Source organism: Rhinoraja longicauda, chromosome 11, assembly GCF_053455715.1.
Source record: "Rhinoraja longicauda isolate Sanriku21f chromosome 11, sRhiLon1.1, whole genome shotgun sequence".
Taxonomy (NCBI): Eukaryota; Metazoa; Chordata; class Chondrichthyes; order Rajiformes; family Arhynchobatidae; genus Rhinoraja; species Rhinoraja longicauda.
Genome location: NC_135963.1, coordinates 57,892,919 through 57,913,577, shown reverse-complemented (window position 1 = coordinate 57,913,577; position 20,659 = coordinate 57,892,919). Strand labels below are relative to the sequence as shown.

At 46.6% G+C, this 20,659-nt stretch overlaps 2 non-coding genes across 2 annotated transcripts; both read right to left on the bottom strand.

The window, feature by feature from the left end:
* Positions 1 to 7,392: 7,392 nt before the first annotated feature.
* On the bottom strand, positions 7,393 to 7,465 carry trnat-ugu (transfer RNA threonine (anticodon UGU)). Its single transcript has one exon. It is a non-coding gene; the product is annotated as a tRNA-Thr (tRNA).
* A 7,838-nt stretch (positions 7,466 to 15,303) lies between these two features.
* Positions 15,304 to 15,376, bottom strand: trnat-ugu (transfer RNA threonine (anticodon UGU)). The gene has a single exon. It is a non-coding gene; the product is annotated as a tRNA-Thr (tRNA).
* Positions 15,377 to 20,659: the final 5,283 nt, after the last annotated feature.

The window sequence follows — 20,659 nt, the reverse complement described above, 5'->3', positions numbered from 1 at the left end:
GCAGCACCTCTGGAGAGAAGGAATGGGTGATGTTTCGGGCCGAGCTGAACAAAATGCTTGCACAACTGGTGATTGTGCAGGTCAAAGCAAATTTGACAGAATTTCCTCCCCGTGAACTGCGTGGGTTTTCTCCGAGATCTTCGGTTTCCTCCCACACTCCAAAGACGTACAGGTATGTAGGTTAATTGGCTGGGCAAATGTTAAAATAATTGTCCCTAGTGGGTGTAGGATAGAGTTACTGTGTGGAGATCGCTGGGCGGCGCGGACCCGGTGGGCCGAAGGGCCTGTTTCCGCGCTGTATCTCTAAATCTAAGTGGGTAGAGCAAAGGGGAAGGAACAGAGTGCAGAATATAGCTCTCAGCATTGTAACGCATCAGTTCCACAGACAAAGGCCAGTGTCCGCAATGGGGCAGAGGTTGAATCGGACAGTACCATGGCTTACAGAAGGGCCGTTCAGAAGCCTGATAACAGAGGGGAAGATGCTGTTCCTGAGTCTGGTGGTGTGCACTTTCAAGCTTCTGTACCTTCTGCCCAGCAAGAGCGGGGAGAAGAAGGAATGACCGGGGTGGGACAAGTCAGTCTGCTTTTTCGAGGCAGCATGAAGTTTAGATGGAGAATGTGGAGCAATTTGTGCAGTCCAATCAAACTGATAATCCAGCGCACTTGGCGCGTTGGTGGTGCTGGACTATTTGGATTTTCCAGATTATTGGATGTTATTCCTATTAATACTCCAGCAGGTTTTTAATAGTTCCAGGTTTATGGTTGTTTAGATTTAGATTTTTTAGAGATACAGCGCGGAAACAGGCCCTTCGGCCCACCGGGTCCATGCCGCCCAGCGATCCCCGCACACTAACACTATCCTACACACACTAGGGACAATTTTTACATTTACCCAGTCAATTAACCTACCTGCACGCCTTTAGAGTGTGGGAGGAAACCGAAGATCTCGGAGAAAACCCACGCAGGTCACGGGGAGAACGTACAAACTCCGTACAGACGGCGCCCGTAGTCAGGATCAAACCCGAGTCTCCGGCGCTGCATTCGCTGTGAGGCAGCAACTCTACCGCTGCGCCACCTTGCCGCGCTATGGTGTTATGACTCCAAGCTTGAAAAGGTGGGGCTAGAAGATTCAGATTGGTTTCAGATGAAAGCAATCCAGAGGCAGCAAAGTGGCAGAACGGTAGAACTGGTGTCTCACAGCGCCAGAGACCTGGGTTTGATCCTAACTATGGGTGCTGTCTGTATGGAGTTTGTACGTTCTCCCCGTGCCCTTGTGGGTTTTCCGTGGGAGCTCTGGTTTCCTTCCAGGTTTGTAGGTTAACTGACGATACAAATGCAAAATTGTCCCTGGTGTGTGTCGGGTAGTGTTAGTGTGCGGGGATCGCGGGTCGGCATGGAATCGGTGGGCCAAAGGGCCTGTTTCCGCGCTGTATCATTAAACTAAAGTAAATTAATGAAGCTAGTATGTGCCTGTGAGCATTGCTTTAAAGTCTAGACAGTAGCTGACAATTACATTTATTTCCGGCAGGGTTTAACATCTGCACGGGTCCTGTTTCCTGAGTCCACACATGAAGGAGCTGTTTATAATTTCCTTCAAGTACATTTTTCTGAAAGTTTGTGGGGTCAATAGACAATAGGTGCAGGAGTAGGCCATTCGGCCCTTCGAGCCAGCACCGTCATTCAATGTGATCATGGCTGATCATTCTCAATCAGTGCCCCGTTCCTGCCTTCTCCCCATACCCCCTGACTCCGCTATCCTTAAGAGCTCTATCTAGCTCTCTCTTGAATGCATTCAGAGAATTGGCCTCCACTGCCTTCTGAGGCAGAGAATTCCACAGATTCACAACTCTCTGACTGAAAATGTTTTTCCTCATCTCCGTTCTAAATGGCCTACCCCTTATTCTTAAACTGTGGCCCCTGGTTCTGGACTCCACCAACATTGGGAACATGTTTCCTGCCTCTAACGTGTCCAACCCTTTAATAATCTTATATGTTTGATAAGATCCCCTCTCATCCTTCTAAATTCCAGTGTATACAAGCCTAGTCGCTCCAGTCTTTCAACATATGACAGTCCCACCATTCCGGGAATTAACCTAGTAAACCTACGCTGCACGCCCTCAATAGCAAGAATATCCTTCCTCAAATTTGGAGACCAGAACTGCACACAAGGGGCTGGTCAGACTGCATTTGGAATATTGTGAGAATTTTGGGCCCCTTATCAGAGGAAGGATGTGTTGGCTCTGGAGAGGGTTCAGAGGAGGTTTACGAGAATGATCCCATGAATGAGTGGGTTAACATGTGTTGAGCGTTTGACAGCACTGGGCCTGTACTCGCTGGAGTTTAGAAGGATGAGGGGGGACCTCATTGAAACTTACAGAATAGTGAAAGGCCTGGATAGGATGGATGTGGAGAGGATGTTTCCACTTGTGGGAGAGTCTAGGACCAGAGGGCACAGCCTCAGAATTAAAGAACGTTCCTTTAGGGAGGAGATGAGGAGGAATATCTTTCGTCAGAGGGTGGTGAATCTGTGGAATTCATTGCCACACACAGCTGTGGGGTCAAGTCAATGGATATTTTTAAGGCAGAGATAGATAGATTGTTGATTAGTGCGGGTGTCAGGGGTTAAGGGGAGAAGGCAGGAGAATGGGGTTAGGAGGGAGAGATAGATCAGCCATGATTGAATGGCCGAGTAGACTTGATGAGCCAAACCGTCTATTTCTGCTCCTATCACTTATGAACTACGAACCTATGAACTGAGGGATGTTGTGGAAGTCTTGGACAAAGGGGAAAATCTTCCCTGGGTGCCTGAAGACCAAAGAGTAACAGGTCAGTGAAGTGAAGAACATACACTGGCTTTCTGCAGGCTTCGTTTGATATATATATTGTTATATATTGTGATACTGATTGTGAATGATCAACCATGATCACATTGAACGGCGGTGCTGGCTCGAAGGGCTGAATGGCCTCCTCCTGCACCTATTGTCTATTGTCTATTGTCTATTGTCTATCATTCAAAAATTCTACAGATGAATCAATCACTTATTGAAGTGCAATAATTTACTGTTGTGTTGGTAAAGGCATAAACAATTACTCACACAGCAAAACACAGCAGTAGAGTTAATGAATCATTTAATTCAATGCCTGAGGAAGGATCAATGTGTTCATCTCTCCCGAGAAGAAGGGTGTTGACCCGAAAGAAAAGTCTGAAGAAGGGACCCGACCCGAAACGTCACCTGTCCATGTTCACCAAAGATGCTGCCTGACCCGCTGAGTTATCGCATCATGAAAGGTCGAGATGGAGTGGATGTGGAGAGGATGTTTCCAGTAGTGGGAGAGACTAGGCCCAGAGGGCACTGGCACAGTATACAAGGATTTATCTTTAGAATGAAGATGAGGAGGAATTTCTTTAGCCAGAGGGTGGTGAATCTGTGGAATTCATTGCCACAGACGGTTGTGGAGGCCAAGTCAATGGGTACCTTTAAAGTGGAGACTGATAGGTTCTTGATTAGTACGGGTGTCAAACTTACAGGGAGAAGTTAGGAGAACTCCAAAGACGTGCAGGTATGTAGGTTAATTGGCTGGGCAAATGTAAAAAATTGTCCCTAGTGGGTGTAGGATAGTGTTAGTGTGCGGGGATCGCTGGGCGGCGCGGACCCGGTGGGCCGAAGGGCATGTTTCTGCGCTGTATCTCTAAATCTAAACAAAATGGGGTTGAGAGGGAAAAATAGATCAGCCATAATTGAATGGCGGAGTAGCCTTGAAGGGGCTGAATGGCCTAATTCTGCTCCTATGTCTTATGGTCCTATGTCACTGATGCACTACAATGCTGCAATTCAATCTGCACTCTGCATTTTCCTCCTTGATCTATCTATTTTACTTGATCTTAACTTGATTGCATTTATGTATAGTATATCTGATCTGCTTGCAAGACAAAGCTTTTCACTGCACCTTGCTGCCGTGACTATAATAAACTTAAACCTATAAACCTTGTTCTATAGGCGGATAATTATGTTGATTGGAGATCGACATGAATGGAGATGGTTGAATAAAATAGTGAGTTCGAATCAAGAGGCTAATGACTGATTCCTCGTGCTAGATAAAAAGTTTGAGTTTGTTTGTAAAGTTGATATGTTGATATGTTGAAAATAAAATCATTAGCTGTGACCTGTAATCAGGTTTGTCTAGATGGCAATACTGTATAATTAAGGGACCTCCCAGAAATGTCCATTTTTTTTTTTAATCAGCAGGAGCTGAGGTTAGACTACCCTCTAAAGTATTTTTCAAAGGCAGTATGTAGCAAGCAACTGCAAATGCTGGCTTACACTGAAGATAGACGCAAAATGCAGGAGTAACTCAGCGGGTGAGGCAGCATCTCTGGAGAACATGGATAGGTGACGTTTCACAGTGCTGGAGTAACTCAGCGGGTCAGGCAGCATCTCTGGAGAACATGGATAGGTGACGTTTCACAGAGTGCTGGAGTAACTCAGCGGGTCAGGCAGCATCTCTGGAGAAAAGGAATGGGAGGCCCTTCTTCAAACTGAAGAACTTCAGAAATTCTTCTGAACTTCAGACTTGTTTTAAACAGCTGATTAATGACAGTTATGGACAGCTCTCTGATACTTTTTTCCTCCTACGTTATCATTTTCAAATATGCCATATTTCACACAATGCTCTGAATGATAAATATGTGTATATCATTGCCATTAAAATTGCCATTCTGTAAGTCTGGGGATAAACTGGGATTTCAGGCTGATTTTTACTGTGAAGGCAGCAAACTGATTAAACTGTGTGTAGGAGAGAACTGCAGATACTGGTTTATGCCGAAGTTAGGCGCAAAGTGCCGGAGTAACTCAGCGAGACAGGCAGCATCTCTGGAGAGAAGCAATGGGTGAAATTTTGGGTCTTCAGACTGCGAGTCAGGGGAGAGGGAAATGAGAGATATGGAAGAGCAAGGTGTGAAAATGAGACATCAAAGGAGACAAAGCTCAAGGGAGACGTCGAACTGATCACTGTTAGCTATCTTGGGGAAGATGACAATGAAGCATACAAAGATAAAATTTAATCAGGGGGATTGTCAGACTGGTGGGAGAACTAGGGTGGGGAGGGAAGGAGAGAGAGGGAAAGCAAGGATCACTTGATGTTAGAGAAGTCAATATTCACACCACTGGATTGTAAGCTGCCCTAGCGAAATATGTTCCATGAAGGCTGGGGTTTTAATCCTACGGTTTGAAGAGGGAGGCAGACTAATATGTTTTAGGACGGAGGTATCATTATGCCCTGGGGTCAGAGAGACTTTGCACAGTGCATTGCTGAAATTCTGCAATTCTAATGCTGCTAAGTGAAAGTGGATTCTCACGGTACTTTTGCAGGAAGGAACTGCCGATGCAGGCTTAAACCGAAGATGGACACAAAATGCCGGAGTCAGGAGAGAGGGAATCTGTACGGAGTTTGTACGTTCTCCCTGTGACCGCGTGGGCTTTCTCCGGGTGCTCCGGTTTCCTCCCATACCCTTCTCTCCAGAGATGCTCCCTGACCTGCTGAGTTACTCCAGCATTTTGTGCCTTTCTTCGCACAGGCTGGGATGGCTGGCAGGGGCAGCAGTAGATTCACTGCCTTACAGTGCCAGAGACCCGGGTTCAATCCTGACTATGGGTGCGGTTTGTACGTTCTCCCCGTGACCTGCGTGGGTTTTCTCCAGGATCTCGGGTTTCCTCCCGCACTCCAAAGACGTACAGGTTTGTAGGCTAATTGGCTTGGTCTAATTGTAAATTGTCCCTAGTGTGTGTAGGATAGTGTTAGTGTGCGGGGATCGCTGATCGGTGTGGACTCGGTGGGCCAAAGAGCCTGTTTCTGCGCTGTGTCTCTAAACTAAACTAAACTAAACTTGGTTAGAAGGAATCTGCCCACCCTCTTCGAATTGCTGCAAGCAACATCAACAACCGAATGTACCAAAGACCATCTGATTCATTTTATTTTAATGTCTGTGCAGGAACATACTATAACTTTTTCAGTCAGAGACTTGTGAATCTGTGGAATTCTCTGCCTCAGAAGGCAGTGGAGGCCAATTCTCTGAATGCATTCGAGAGAGAGAGCTAGATAGAGCTCTTAAGGATAGCGGAGTCAGGGGGTACGGGGAGAAGGCAGGAACGGGGCACTGATTGAGAATGATCAGCCATGATCACATTGAATGGCGGTGCTGGCTCGAAGGGCCGAATGGCCTCCTCCTGCACCTATTGTCTATTTTTCTATTGTCTATTTGTTTATTCTCTTTATTATTGCATTTCTACTTATCATATTCCTATTCATTACATGTATTTAGTTTAGTTTAGAGATACAGCGTGGAAATAGGCCGTTCGGTCCACCGAGTCCGTGCCGACCAACTAGTTCTATGCTACACACTAGGGCCGATTCACAGAGGCCAATTAACCTGCAAACCTGCATGTCTTTGGATTGTGAGAGGAAACCAGAGCAACCGGGGAAAAGCCATGGGAGAAGGTACAAACTCTGTTCAGACAGCACCCGTGGTCGGGATCGAACCCAGGTCCCTGGTGCTGTTGGGCAGCAACTCTACCGCTGCGCCACCGAGCCGCCCCTGTCCCATTCATAGAAGCTTTTCAAAATCTATTCTATCATTGCCCTCTTAACATAGGACATAGGAAGACATAAAGTGCTGGAGTAACTCAGCGGGTCAGGCAGCATCTCTGGAGAACATGGATAGGTGACGTTTCACAGAGTGCTGGAGTAACTCAGCGGGTCAGGCAGCATCCCTGGAGAACATGGATATCCATGCTGTGTTACTCCAGCACTTTGCGTCTTTCTTTGTAAACCAGCATCTGCAGTTCCTTGTTTCTACATGGAACATAGGACTTGGGACACTGCAGCACAGGAATGCCCGTGACAAACATGATGCCAGGTTCAACTCATCTTCTCTGTTTAGTTCAGTTTAGTTTATTGTCACGTGTACCGAGGTACAGTGAAAAGCTTTTGTAGCGTGCTAACAGCAGAAAGACAATACATGATTACAATTGAGCCGTCCATTGTGTTCAGATACATCATGTGGGAATAACGCTTTGTACAAGATGCACTCGATCCTCCGATTTCTGAATTCTCTCCCCAATTAGAAAATAGTCATGCAGTTGCACAGCATGGAAACAGGCCCTTCGGCCCAACTGCACAGCATGTAATCCATATCTGACCCTTCCCTGCATATACACGTGCCGATCTAAAAGCCTCTTCATCACCACGTTTGTATCTGCCTACACCACCACCCCTGGCAGTGTGTTCCAGGCACCTGCCACTCTCTGTGTAAAAACACGCCCCTCACATCTCCTTTAAACATCCCCCTTTCCTCTTGAGGTTCGTCTTTGACATTCCCACCCCAGGAAAATGTTCAGGCCCCAGTGAGATTCGAACTCACGGCCCCTGGTTTACAAGACCAGTGCTCTAACCCCTGAGCTATGGAGCCTTCGTGGCTCGTACACTTCTGAGAACCATATATATTGAGTAAGATATGGAAAATACCCGGAGGGTTTTGCGCTAAAGGCTTTTCCTTGCATCTTGCCGTCCCACATTTTCTCACTGCATTCCTCTGTAAAATCTCTGCTGAGAGATTTAGTCGCTCTGTGACCACTCTGGTCGTGGATTAACGCCTCATAATTTATATTGCATGTTGGTGATTTCTCTTTGAAGGTTTCTGCTTTTTAATTCTATTTCTCAACCATTGCTGTGGCCCATTTGAGAGGGAACAGTTTTTAACTACATTTCTTTAAACCAGATTTATAAAGGGGAATCAGAAACCTTTTTTCCTTTGACACAGTAGTTATCACTCTCTTTAATATTGAACACAGCTCACACTATCATGCTATGAGAATCAACCTTCCACTGCAGCCTTTTCTAATACATCATAGTTATTTATTAAATTCACATGAGGTGCATTTGGCAAGTTATAATGCCAGCCATGATCTTTTTCCATCATGCCACTGACTTCATTCAGACCGCTTCATTCAAAATACTTAGCCAATCTGCTGTCTGTGACTACGGTTAACTCTTTTGTAACGCAATATAAAATTTGTGCAAGATAGACACAAAATGCTGGAGTAACTCAGTGGGACAGGCAGCATCTCAGCACCCATTCCTTCTCTCCAGAGATGCTGCCTGTCCCGCTGAGTTACTCCAGCTTTTTGGGTCTATCTTCGGTGTAAGCCAGCATCGGCAGTTCCTTTCTACAAGGGGCCACAGTTTAAGAATAAGGGGTAGGCCATTTAGAACTGAGGTGAGGAAAAACGTTTTCAGTCAGAGACAATAGACAATAGACAATAGGTGCAGGAGGAGGCCATTCAGCCCTTCGAGCCAGCACCGCCATTCAATGCGATCATGGCTGATCACTCTCAATCAGTACCCCGTTCCTGCCTTCTCCCCATACCCCCTAACTCCGCTATCCTTAAGAGCTCTATCCAGCTCTCTCTTGAAAGCATCCAACGAACTGGCCTCCACTGCCTTCTGAGGCAGAGAATTCCACACCTTCACCACCCTCTGACTGAAAAAGTTCTTCCTCATCTCCGTTCTAAATGGCCTACCCCTTATTCTTAAACTGTGGCCCCTTGTTCTGGACTCCCCCAACATTGGGAACATGTTATCTGCCTCTAATGTGTCCAATCCCCTAATTATCTTATATGTTTCAATAAGATCCCCCCTCATCCTTCTAAATTCCAGTGTATACAAGCCCAATTGCTCCAGCCTTTCAACATACGACAGTCCCGCCATTCCGGGAATTAACCTAGTGAACCTACGCTGCACGCCCTCCATAGCAAGAGTTGTGAATCTGTGGAATTCTCTGCCTCAGAAGGCAGTGGAGGCCAATTCTCTGAATGCATTCAAGAGAGAGCTGGATAGAGCTCTTAAGGATAGCGGAGTCATGGGGTACTGATTGAGAATGATCAGCCACATTGAATGGCGATGCTGGCTCGAAGGGCCGAATGGCCTCCTCCTGCACCTATTGCCTATTGTCTACTCACAGTCTAATCAGTATACTACCTTCACAGTCAAGATCAGCCTGAAATCCCAGTTTATTTCCACTGAAAGACAATTTTAATGGCAATAATATACACATATTTACCATTCAGAGCATGGCATGAAATAAGACATATTTGGAAATGATAACTCAGAAAATAAATGTAGTTGCTGAAGATTTTAAACACAGGACACAAACTAGCCTTCCTTCCATTGACTCCATGCCTCAGCAAGGCCAGCAGCATAATCAAGGACCAGTCTCACCCCGGCCACTCCCTCTTCTCCCCTGTCCCATCAGGCAAGAGGTACAGAAGTGTGAAAACACATATAAGGTCGTAAAGTCATAAGTGATAGGAGTAGAATTAGGCCATTCGGCCCATCTACTCCACCATTCATTCATCTGTACGGAGTTTGTACGTTCTCCCCGTGACCTGCGTGGGTTTTCTCCGAGATCTTTGGTTTCCTCCCACACTCCAAAGACGTACAGGTATGTAGGTTAATTGACTGGGTAAATGTAAAAATTGTCCCTAGTGGGTGTAGGATAGTGTTAGTGTGCGGGGATCGCTGGGCGGCGCGGACTCGGTGGGCCGAAGGGCCTGTTTCCGCGCTGTATCTCAAAATTTTTAAAAAATCAAAAATCATGGCTAATCTCTCTCTCCCTCCTAACCCCATTCTCCTGCCTTCTCCCCATAACCTCTAACACCTGTACTAATCAATAATCTATCTATCTCCCCCTTTAAAACATCCACTGACTTGGCCCCCACAGCTTTCTGTGGCAATGAATTCCAGAGATTCACCACCCTCTGGCTAATGAAATTCCACCTCATGCCTGGGATCATTCCTGATATCTCAAGATCCGGGGACAGTTTTCACCCATCTGTTATCAGGCAACTGAACTATCCTGTCATCAGCTAGATCACGGTCCTGACCTCCCATCTATCTCATTGGAGATCTTTGAACTTCCTTTTAATCTCACTTTTATCAGACTTCAATGTTATATCTTTGTACTAAATGTCGTACCCTTTAATCTTTTATCTTTGTACTGTGGACAGCTTGTTTGTAATCGTGTTTAGTCTTTTTTTAACTGGATAGCATGCAAATGAAAGTTTAGTTTAGTTTCGAGATGCAGAGTGCAACAGGCCCTTTGGCCCACCAAGTCTGTGCCGACCAGCGATCCCAGCACACTAATACTATCCTACTCACAGTAGGGACAATTTATAATTTTACCAAGCCAAGCATCCTCTAAGCATGCACATTTTTGGAGTGTGGGAGGAAACCAGAGCACCTGGAGAAACCCCACGCGGGAGAACGTACAAACTCTGTCAGACAGCGCCAATAAGCAGGATGGAACCCTAGTCTGTACCGCTGCACAAACATGACACCCATTCACGCATTCATTTCCTCCCGCCTCCACTACTGCAACTCCCTATACACTGGGATCAGCCAATCATCCCTGTCCCACCTGCAACTGGTCCAAAACGCCGCAGCGAGACTTCTGACGGGTACCTGTAAAAGGGACCACATCACCCCGATTCTGGCCTCTCTCCACTGGCTCCCAGTACGGTACAGAATCAACTTCAAGCTCCTCCTATTCACATACAAAGCACTAAACAGGCTTCCCCCCCCCCATATAAAAAATCTTCTAACCCACCACTCTATCTCCAGGTCCCTCAGGTCGGCCGACTTGGGGCTATTCACTATCCCGCGGTCTAGGCTTAAGCTCAGGGGTGACCGCGCTTTTGCGGTAGCAGCTCCTAGACTGTGGAACAGCATCCCTCTCCCCATCAGAACTGCCCCTTCCATCGACTCCTTTAAGTCCAGGCTCAAAACCTATTTCTACTCCCTAGCGTTTGAGGCCCTCTGAGGGGGCGCTGTGAACTGTTTATGTATGTGCTGTTATGTTTGTGTGCCATTGTATGTTCGTTCTTAGTACCTGAACTGATGTACAGCACTTTGGTCAACGTGGGTTGTTTCTAAATGTGCTGTACAAATAAAATTGACTTGACTTGACTTGACTAAGCTTTCCACATGGGACCATAATAAACTGAACTAAACTAACTCAACTAAAGTGATCATAACTTTGGTCAATTGGTATAATTTATTTTGCTAATGATGACATTGAAAATCAGCCAGTCATTTTGAGTCTAATGAGGATTGGGTGCTGTGGAAATGAATGTAGTTTGGAGATCTGAAATCCAGTTAAAACATTACTACCAAATTTATAAAAACCAATCTTGCATTATCCTTTGAACTATTCATTTCTATTCACACACTTCTTATAATCAGAGCTGTATGCTGGTGTCAGGATCGCACAAGAAGAGGTCACGCAGTTTTAATGCATTATTTGTAAAGATGTTTTTTTTGTTCTTTTACGTGTAGTGGCAAATCTGAGACATGTAAACCAAAACACAAAGTGCTGGAGTTACTCAGTGGGTCAGTCGGTATCTGTGGAGAACGTGGATAGGCAATGTTTCGGGTCCTTAAGACATAGGAGCAGAATTAGGCCATTCAGCCCATTGAGTCTTCTCCGCCATTCGATCGTGGCTGATCTATTTTTCCCTCTCAACCCCGTTCTCCTGCCTTCTCCCTGTAACCTTTGACACCCGTACTAATCAAGAACCTGACTATGGGTTCCCATTTGTGTGGTGTTTGTACGTTCTCGTTGTGACCATGTGGGTTTTCTCCAGGTGCCCCGGTTTCTACCCATACTCCAAAGAGGTGCAGGTTCATAGGTTAGTTGGCTTCTGTAAATTGTGAATTGTCCCTACTGTGTGTAGGATAGTGCTAGTGTACAGCATGATCGTTGGTCGGCACGGACTTGGTGGGCCGAAGGGCCTGTTTCCACGCTGTATCTCTAAACTAAAATAAAGTAAACTAAACTAAACCTAGCATAGTTTCTATCTGGAGAGGGATAAGCATCTAACAACTACAGTGTTCCTTGATTGGGAATTGTCCCTTCTAATGTTACTCTATGACATGGGTTAAGATTTGACTCCCACACCATAGATAGTCAGCACTACATTATTTTGAACTGATGGATAGGAACTCTAAAAGGGAAACCTTCGGAGAAAAAGGGTTTCGACCCAAGACGTCACCCATTCCTTCTCTCCAGAGATGCTGCCTGTCCCGCTGAGTTACTCCAGCTTTTTGTGTCAACGTTCAGAGAAATATCCATTGATAAGATGGCTGACATTTGCCAGCATGTTGTGCTTGCATTTCTAATCCGTGTACTTTGACATCACGTTCTGCCTCTGTGCTAACTGGAATTGACTTTCTTTAGCTGTTTGAATGGGCACACGAAGCAGACACTGGTTGGTAGTCAGGAGCTGATGTACAGATTAGTTTAGTTTAGTTTAGAGACACTCTACCACTGCACCACCGTGCTGCCTTGAGAGAAAGAAAAGCGGCTCAGATGGGCGGCACGGTGGCACAGCGGTAGAGTTGCTGCCTTACATGGAATGCAGCGCTGGAGACCCGGGTTCCATCCCGACTACAGGTGCCGTCTGTACGCAGTTTGTACGTTCTCCCCGTGACCTGTGTGGGTTTTCTCTGAGATCTACAGTTTCCTCTCACACTCAATAGACAATAGACAATGGGTGCAGGAGTAGGCCGTTCGGCCCTTCGAGCCAGCACCACCATTCAATGTGATCATGGCTGATCATTCTCAATCAGTACCCCGTTCCTGCCTTCTCCCCATACCCCCTGACTCCGCTATCCTTAAGAGCTCTATCTAGCTCTCTCTTGAATGCATTCAGAGAATTGGCCCCCACTGCCTTCTGAGGCAGAGAATGCCACAGATTCACAACTCTCTGACTGAAAAAGTTTTTCCTCATCTCTCCGAAGACGTACAGGTTTGCAGGTTAATTGGCTTGGTAAATGTAAAAATTGTCCCTGGTGGGTGTAGGATAGTGTTAATGTGCGGGGATCGCTGGGCGGCGCGGACCCGGTGGGCCGAAAGGGGCCTGTTTCCGCGCTGTATCTCTAAAACTAAAACTAAATGATAAATGTATCGTTCTTGTCCTTGGTCCCCAAATTCTTCTCATCCTTCCCTTTATAGAAGTCTCTGTCCTTTTTTTATTTCAACTGATCCATGTTTGAAGGAAATGTGCATTCTAACCATTCCACGGGAAGCAACATTTCCTCTGAATTCATTACTGAGGATTTAGTGACACTTCCCTTTTGCTCACAGATCCAAGTTTTGATTTCCCTCACTAGACTTCGTCCATATGTCGGTCCCAACGGCAGCTTCAGAATTTCAATGCCTCTATTTGAATGCCGGTCATGTCACCTCTCTAGAGGAAGGCAGTTGTGTTTGCTCAGTCGTATTCAGTAGCTGCACCTCCGTTCTGATACGCCCACACAAATCTGTTGTGTGCCTTCCTAGGTATCTTTATAACATCGAGTCATAGAGAAGAGAAACAGACCACTCGGCCCAACTAGTCCAAAATCTTTAGCCAGGGGCTGGTGAATCTGTGGGACTCATTGCCACAGAGGGCTGTGGAGGCCAAGTCAGTGGATATTTTTGAGGCAGAGATAGACAAATGCTTGATTAGAATGGGTGTCAAGGGTTATGGGGAGAAGGCTGGAGGATAGGATTAGGAGGCAGAGATTGAATGAATCAATGGCAAGGTGGACTCGATGGGCCAAATGGCCTAATTCTACTCTAACTTGTGAACTTGTGCACTTCAAAGTTTCAAGGTCAAGGTTTCAAGGTCAGTTTATTGTCACATGTACCAATTAAGGTACAGTGAAACTCGATTACCATACAACCATACTAAAAAACGCAACAAGACACACAACCACATAAAAGTTAACATAAACATCCACCACAGCAGATTCCCCACTTTCATCACTGTGATGGAAGGCAATAAAGTCTAATCTTCTTCCCTTCTGCGCTTGTGAAAATGTTCCATCAACGTTAGTCCCACTTGCCTGCATTTGGTCCAAATCATATCATATCATCATATATATACAGCGCGGAAACAGGCCTTTTCGGCCCACCAAGTCCGCGCCACCCAGCGATCCCCGTACATTAACACTATCCTACACCCACTAGGGACAATTTTCACATTTTTACCCAGTCAATTAACCTACATACCTGTACATCTTTGGAGTGTGGGAGGAAACCGAAGATCACGGAGAAAACCCACGCAGGTCACGGGGAGAACGAACAAACTCCTTACAGTGCAGCACCCATAATCAGGATCGAACCTGAGTCTCCGGCGCTGCATTCGCTGTAAAGCAGCAACTCTACCGCTGCGCTACCGTGCCGCCTTCGGAATCCTTCTGAACCTTTCTTATCCATGTACCTGTCCAATATGTACCATGTCCTTTTAGACCATAGAACACTGCAGCACAGACACGGGCCCTTCGGAAACATGGACGGGAGTCTGGTATCATAGGATACGACTGTGGATGGGAGACTGGTATCAGAGAATGGGACAACATTGATGGGAGCTCAATATCAGATGATGGGGCAATGTGGATGCGAAACTGGTATCAGGAGATGGGACACTGTGGATGGGAGTCCAATATCAAGGGATGGCACAATGTGGATGAGAGTCTGCTATTAGAGAATAGGACACTGTGGTTGGGTCCAATATCGAGGGATGGGACAACATTGATATCCAATATCGGAGGATGGAATACGATGGATGGGCGACTGGTATCAGGAGATGGGACACTGTAGATGTGAGACTGGTATCGGAAAACAGGACAACATTGATGGGAGTCCAATATCAAGGGATGGGCCGCCTTGGATAGGAGTCTGGTATTAGAGGATGGGACAATGTTGATGGAAGTCCCATATCAAGGAATGGGACATGTTGGTGGAAGTTCCATATCGAGAGATGGGACACTGTGGTTGGGAGACCAATATCAAGGGACTCTGTGGATGGCAGACCAATATCAAGGGAGACTGGATGGGGGTTTGGTATTGGGAGCATGGAACTACGTGGATGGCAATGGGAGATCAGAGGCTGATCTCCAGAAGGTGTTCTGGGACATGGGACATCCTGTGTAGGAGTGGGGTCAGAGGCCTGGATGAGCAGAAACGGTTGAAACCGACATGTTGCCTGTGAGGAGCTGGTGTTGTGTGTTAAGCTGAATTGTTGTCGGATTGTGGCAGGATTGGAGATTTACAATTTTTACCAAGCCAATCTTTGGAGTGTGGGAGGAAACTGTAGCTCTTGTGGAAACGTACAGGGAGAACGTACAAACTCCACACGGACACGTATTCAGGATCGAACCCAGGTATATCTAAGTCTACTGCTGCACCCCCACCCTAAAATGTTCAGGCCCCAGTGAGATTCGAACTCACGGCCCCTGGTTTACAAGACCAGTGCTCTAACCCCTGAGCTATGGAGCCTTCATGGGAGATGATCTTAGAAAGAGCTGTACATAAATTCTGCCTGGTCTGATTAGGCCTAAGAACACATTTGGAGAATGAACTTGTCTTTAGCAATATACAATTGAAAATTGACTTGTTCTTTTCCCCTCAGTAGGCAGTGAAGAAAGCCAATGGAATGTTGGCCTTCATAACAAGAGGAGTTGAGTATAGGAGCAAAGAGGTCCTTCTGCAGTTGTACAGGGCCCTAGTGAGACCGCACCTGGAGTACTGTGTGCAGTTTTGGTCTCCAAATTTGAGGAAGGATATTCTTGCTATTGAGGGCGTGCAGCGTAGGTTTACTAGGTTAATTCCTGGAATGGCGGGACTATCATATGTTGAAAGACTGGAGCGACTAGGCTTGTATACACTGGAATTTAGAAGGATGAGAGGAGATCTTATCGAAACGTGTAAGATTATTAAGGGGTTGGACACATTAGAGGCAGGAAACATGTTCCCAATGTTGGGGGAGTCCAGAACAAGGGGCCACAGTTTAAGAATAAGGGGTAGGCCATTTAGAACTGAGATGAGGAAAAACTTTTTCAGTCAGAGAGTTGTGAATCTGTGGAATTCTCTGCCTCAGATGGCAGTGGAGGCCAATTCTCTGAATGCAGTCAAGAGAGAGCTAGATAGAGCTCTTAAGGATAGCGGAGTCAGGGGGGTATGGGGAGAAGGCAGGAACGGGGTACTGATTGAGAATGATCAGCCATGATCACATTGAATGGCGGTGCTGGCTCGAAGGGCTGAATGGCCTCCTCCTGCACCTATTGTCTATTGTCTATTGTCAGTGTAAGATGATAATGTTTACCTTCAGGTACGCTAGTTTGTAACACGTGGAAAACGTAACAAGCCATTTCCTTTCCCTGTGAAGCCGATGTGAAACTGTGTGGGCTTTCTCCAGGTGCTCCAGTTTCCTCCAACATCACAAAGACTTTGTGGGTTAATTGGCTTCGGTAAAAATTGTAAATTGTCTCGGGTATGTAGGATAGTGCAAGTGTGCGGGGATCGCTGGTTGGCGTGGACTCGGTGAGCCGAAGGTTTGTTTCTATGCTGTATCTCTAAAGTAAAGTCTAAATGAGTTGTTGTTTGACGGCTGTTTATAACCTTATGTGCATGTAAAAGAAATCTTGTGGCCTAATGGAACAACTTTTTTTTAAATATATATTAAAAAAAATACTTTATTCCAGTAATAAATATTTACAAAACATTTTCTTTTGAAAAACTCCATCCGACATTCCCGGAGGTTATACACTCAATACAGATATTCATTGTCAGATTTACACAGAATCCCTTCCCTTATTTGGAGGGGCGTCTCTCTCCACCACACCCTGCCCCCCCATGTCCAGCAGCGGAAGGACCCTAGACTGTGGTCCTCCCCCACAGGGCCTTGGCGTTGGCTGCACCGAGCTTCAGTGCGTCCCTCAGCACGTACTCCTGCAGTCTGCAGCGGGCCAGTCGGCAACATTCCTTGACGGACAGCTCGCTCCGCTGGGAGGTCAACAAAGCTCGGGCAGACCAAAGAGCGTCTTTCACCGAGTTGTTGACCTTCCAGCAGCACTCGATGTCAGTCTCTGAATGCGGAACAGTCCGTAGAGCACAGAGTCCTCTGTGACGGAGCTGCTCGGAATAAATCGTGACAGGGACCCCTGCAAACCTCTCCAGACTCTCTTGGCAAATCCACGCTCTGCCTAATGGAACAACTGGTAGAGTTGCTGCCTCACAGCCCCAGAGACCCAGGTTCAATCCTGACCTGGGGGGCTGTCTGTGTGGAGTTCGCACATTCCCCTCATGGCCACATGGTGCTCCGGCTTCCTCCCACAGTCCTCAGGCATGCACGTGGGTTTGTGGGTTTATTGGCCCTCTGTAAATTGGGAGTGGATGAAAAGTGGGGTAACTTAGAACTATCCAGAGCAGGTGATCAATGGTTGGTGTGGTCTCGATGGGCCGAAGGGCCTGCTTCGACGTTCGATCTCCAAAACTAAAATTAAACTGTCGTAGGGAATAGAATATATCTCGTTGCTTATTAACCAAACTCTATCGCTTAACAATTGCCAGATGATCTACACCTCACGCTGCCTCGGCAAGGCCAGCAGCATAAGCAAGGACCACTCTCGCCCCGGTCACTCCCTCTTCTCCCCAATTGGAGAAAACCCATGCGGTCAATAGACAATAGACAATAGGTGCAGGAGGAGGCCATTCGGCCCTTCGAGCCATTCAATGTGACCATGGCTGATCATTCTCAATCAGTACCCCGTTCCTGCCTTCTCCCTATACCCCCTGACTCCGCTATCCTTAAGAGCTCTATCTAGCTCTCTCTTGAAAGCATTCAGAGAATTGGCCTCCACTGCCCTCTGAGGCAGAGAATTCCACAGATTTACAACTCTCTGACTGAAAAAGTTTTTCCTTATCTCCGATCAGGTCACGGGGAGAACGTACAATCTCCGTACAGACAGCACCCGTAGTCAGGATCGAACCCAGGTCTCTGGCGCTGCAAGCGCTGTGAGGCAGCAACTCTACCGCTGTGCCACCGTGCAGATGCTGGTTTACACTGAAGGATTTTTAAAACACTGAACACAACAATCTCATTGACACTGAGGAATGAATCAACCAGGTTGCAGTAGAATGAACAGATGTTGTCTCTCTATCCAATCGGGATGAGGTGTGAGATGTTCTGGGCACTGGAATCGTCCGTGGTTGCCAACCGAGTGGCTCTCAGCTCCACAGCAGGGCACGATTTAGGTGAGGTCATCTGTAAAGGAAGAGGTCTCACATCCAACTTATTCAGTTTAGTTTCGAGATACAGCAGGGAAACAGGCCCTTCGGCCCACTGACTCCACACTGATCAACAATCACTCGTTCACACTAGCTGTGGAGGCCAAGTCCAAGGTAGAGATAGATTCTTGATTAGTATGGGTGTCAGGGGTTATGGGGAGAAGGCAGGAGAATGGGGTTAGGAGGGAGAGATAGATCAGCCATGATTGAATGGCGGAGTAGACGATGGGCCGAATGGCCTAATTCTACTCCTTTCAATTATGATATGATCTTAACATAACAGGTCAATAACCTTCCATCAGAATTTCTTTCAGTTCACGTGAATAGTCAATGGCCCATACATAGCGTTTGACTTGCAACGCAAGAGCTCCAATATTGATATTTAGTCTGCGAGATTTTTTAAGTTACATGGTTTTCTCTGGAACGCCAGCGTTTGAGGGGAGACCTGATAGAAGTATAAACAATTAAAAGAGCCCTGGACATGGGGAGACAGTCAGAAACGTTTATCCGCAGGGTGGAAATATTGAAGACGAGACAAAATGCTGGAGTAACACAACGGGACAGGCAGCATCTTTGGATAGAGGATATGGCTGATGTTTTGGGTTGAGACCCTTCTTCAGACTAAATATCAACGACGAGAGGGCTTAGGTTTAAGGTGAGAGGGGCAAAGTTTCAAGGAGATGTGCGGGGGAGGTTTTTTCACACAGAGGGTGGTGGGTGCCTGGAACGAGCTGCCTGGGGTGGCATTGGAGGCAGATGCAATATTGGTGTTTAAGAGGCTTTTAGAATGGCACATGGATATGCAGGAATGGAGGGGTATGGATCTTGTGCAGGCACAGGAGATTCGTTTATCTTGGCATCATGTTCGGTACAAACATTGTGCGCCAAAGAACCTGCTCATGTGCTGTACTGTTCCATGTTTCTGTACAGGTTTGCAGGGTACAAAATAAATGTGTTCATACTTTCCTGTTATTATAGATGGAACAATCCTTGCCTGCTGAGATCATCCAGACTTTTGTGGTTATTTAAACACATTCAGCGGGATTGTTGATTTTAGACTTTAGACTTCAGAGGGACAGCGCGGTAAGGGGCCCTTCGGCCCACCGAGTCCGGGCCTGCCAGCAATCACCCCGCACACTAACCTGCATACACCAGGGACTATTCTACAAATAACCAAAGCCAATTAATCTCCAACCCTGTAGTCTTTGGAGTGTGGGAGAAAACCGGAGCACCCGGAGAAAACCCACGCGGTCACAGGGAGAACGTGCAAACTCCGTACAGACAGACAGCACCCGTAGTCACGATTGAACCTGGGTCTCTGCCGCTGTGAGGCAGCAACTCTACCGCTGCGCCACCATGCCCGCACTTTGTATGAAGTGAAAATGAATTATGAACACTGCAATCTTTTATTAAATAAAGTGCCTGACAGTTGTATCATTAAAGACAGTAGACAATAGGTGCAGGAGGAGGCCATTCGGCCCTTCGAGCCAGCACCGCCAATCAATGTGATCATGGCTGATCATTCTCAATCAGTACCCCGTTCCTGCCTTCTCCCCGTACCCCCTGACTCCGCTATCCTTAAGAGCTCTATCTAGCTCTCTCTTGAATGCATTCAGAGAATTGGCCTCCACTGCTTTCTGAGGCAGAGAATTCCACAGATTCACAACTCTCTGACTGAAAAAGTTTTTCCTCATCTCAGTTCTAAGCAGGTAATCGATGATCTTAGAAAAACCTGTTTGTACAGTTTGGTTCTGGTAGAGTTGCTGCCGCACAGCGCCAGAGACTGAGTACCATCCTAACCCCCGGTGCTGTCTGTGTGGAGTTTGTACGTTATCCCTGTGTTTCCATGGGTTTCCTCCGGGTGCTCCGGTTTCTTCCAACTTCCCAAAGATGTGTGGGTTTTGTAGGTTAATTGGCCCTCTGTAAATCGCATGGTTTGGAGGGAGTGGATGTGAATGTGGGACAACATAGAACGAGCGTGAATGGGTGGATCGATAGTCGGCATGGACTCGGTGTGCAAAGAGCTTGATTCAATGCTGTACTTTCAATAAATCTACAGTATACCAGTGGCACATAAATCACTCCTTACAAATCTTTGCTAACATTGACATATCTGATATCTGTGAATTGGATTCATCCTTGTATTTCTGAGGTACAGAATATCCTGCCACCAGATTGAATGAAACATATGATGAGCCTTTGACAGCATAGGGCTTAGAGATACAGCGCAGAAACAGGCCCTTCAGCCTACCGGGTCGGCGCCGCCCAGCGATCCCTGCACACTAACACTATCCCACACCCACTAAGGACAATTTTTACATTTGCCCAGCCAATTACCTCCAAAGACGTACAGGTATGTAGGTTAATTGGCTGGGTAAATGTAAAAATTGTCCCTAGTGGGTGTAGGACAGTGTTAATGTACGGGGATCGCTGGGCGGCACGGACTTGGAGGGCCGAAAAGGCCTGTTTCCGGCTGTATATATATGATATGAT